Source organism: Denticeps clupeoides, chromosome 5 (genome assembly GCF_900700375.1).
Source record: "Denticeps clupeoides chromosome 5, fDenClu1.1, whole genome shotgun sequence".
Taxonomy (NCBI): Eukaryota; Metazoa; Chordata; class Actinopteri; order Clupeiformes; family Denticipitidae; genus Denticeps; species Denticeps clupeoides.
The window spans coordinates 12,115,050-12,116,922 of record NC_041711.1 but is presented as its reverse complement, the minus strand read 5'-3'; the positions used below and the strand labels follow the sequence as shown (position 1 = coordinate 12,116,922).

Below are 1,873 nucleotides of genomic sequence, written 5' to 3'. Positions count from 1 at the left end.
GACCAAACTATGATGGCGCAGCAAAGAAGCAAGTTTTTTACGACTGAGGAGGTGCTGGATATTCTGGTGCAACACAGCAGTCCAGCTATTTGTACTGTTCAATCTTCATCTGATGAAGAGGATCACCTGTGTGCAGAAGAGGTTGAGGTATTTTCGGATCCCTTCTTCTGAAAGGTATGTACTCTCTGTTGTATAATTTATTTTACGATATTTTTCATATTTTTTCAGTTATATATTTTTTATGTTTTCTCCCTCTAATTGTGTGATGTTCTTTGTTTATTTGCTGAGTACAGCATTGTTTATTTCAAATTAGTTATATAATCGAAATTGCTGGCTAATAAATGAATACATTTTACTTCATATTTTTTCTACCCCCACCTCTCTGCCAAGCGGCGATGAGATACTGCAAGACGAGGTGATCAAAGGGTGAAAACACTGCAGAAAGTGCCAGGAGCCACACGTCAAAAAAAAACTGCTTCAAGCAATGCCATGATACACAATAATGTGGATACAGTTAATTTATCCCAGCGATTATTGGAATTTAACATAGTTATTTTATATTTTATATCGTTTTAGTATTACTTTTATTATTTTTCAAATTTCAAATCAATACATTTTGTTCTTGTTTAGCCAGTTTTTTTTGCAAGTTGTTCTTTTGATTGGAAAATATAAACATAAAAATGGGGAATATACATATGATGTGATATTTTCAAAACTGTCCCAAAACATCTGTAATTAGTTGGAATGAATAACTACAGTCACAAGTAAGTTAAAAAAAATTGTTTCCTCTGTTTAATTTTGGATATGTCTATTAAAAAGGGCTCCAGAGCTCATCAATCTGCAACATTTCTGTCTTCCAGTTGTAGTTTATACAGGAGCCTGAGTCCTTCAATATAGCAAATTGTCAGTAATACTTTAAGGTGGGTACTGTATCTGTATATGGTTTTTTGTACTTAACGGCGTATCTTGCTCAATCCAACAGGGCTAGCAGGGACGGGTCCTCCTGCTGTGCTCTTCTTGGGGTCAGAAGCGCCGTTTATCTTCCTCCCTCAGGTTAATCCGCATGCTGGGGACAACAGGTTCCCTATAATAAGTGCGTTCAAATGGACGGGGCAGAGCAGTCTAGCTGCATCGCCTTTGAGTTCCCACCAGCAACAAGGAGCGTGCGTTCCCATGCGCCAGATTTTGAACATTGAAATGGACGATTAATGTCATCCAGAATAAAAAAACTGCATCTTTAAGGTTACTCCATTTAAACAGCAGTCCACCTTCACTGACCCCACTGCTGCCAGCGCACCCCGAGTTTCCTCACTTTGCTCCACATAGCGGAAGAGAAAAGGGAAAGAGTGCAGCCTGAACTGAGGACTTTGCTGCATGACATATCGCTGATCTGCACAGGGACAGACAAGAGTGGAGGAACTGATTGGTTGAGTCCAAGATTCGGACCAGTGCACCTCTTTCCTGGTCTGGGGATGTCAGGTGGTGTACTGACCTCTCACTGCTTCCTGTATTCTTTCTCTGGCGCGGATGTCTCTCTCCTGGCTGATGACCTGTTCCAGCCAACAAAAAACACAGGACATCAACATTAATGTATTGTACCAAATTTAAATTGTATTACACTGTAATAAAGTAAACATTAGCAGGCAAATTCTCAACAGTTTGTAAGCGCTTCCATGATGCCTGCAGAGCATCAGGAGTTGGTCTATAGTCTACCGTATACGGTCTACCATGTTGTCCCTTCACAGCATTGTCTTCTAATATCATGGGAAACGTCTCTGGGTTCTGCACTTGAGGTTGCATCTGCATATTTTGGATCCTTTGAGCAGTGAAACAGTTGGTAAAGTTAGTTATCTAATTGTACATTGCTGTTAAA

At 39.9% G+C, this 1,873-nt stretch overlaps 1 long non-coding RNA gene across 1 annotated transcript; it reads right to left on the bottom strand.

The window, feature by feature from the left end:
• Positions 1 to 916: 916 nt before the first annotated feature.
• On the bottom strand, positions 917 to 1,544 carry LOC114790541 (uncharacterized). Its single transcript, XR_003749824.1, has 3 exons — positions 1,493 to 1,544; positions 1,279 to 1,390; positions 917 to 1,066 (listed from the first exon to the last, which is right to left on the bottom strand). It is a non-coding gene; the product is annotated as an uncharacterized LOC114790541 (long non-coding RNA).
• Between the last annotated feature and the right edge of the window lie 329 nt (positions 1,545 to 1,873).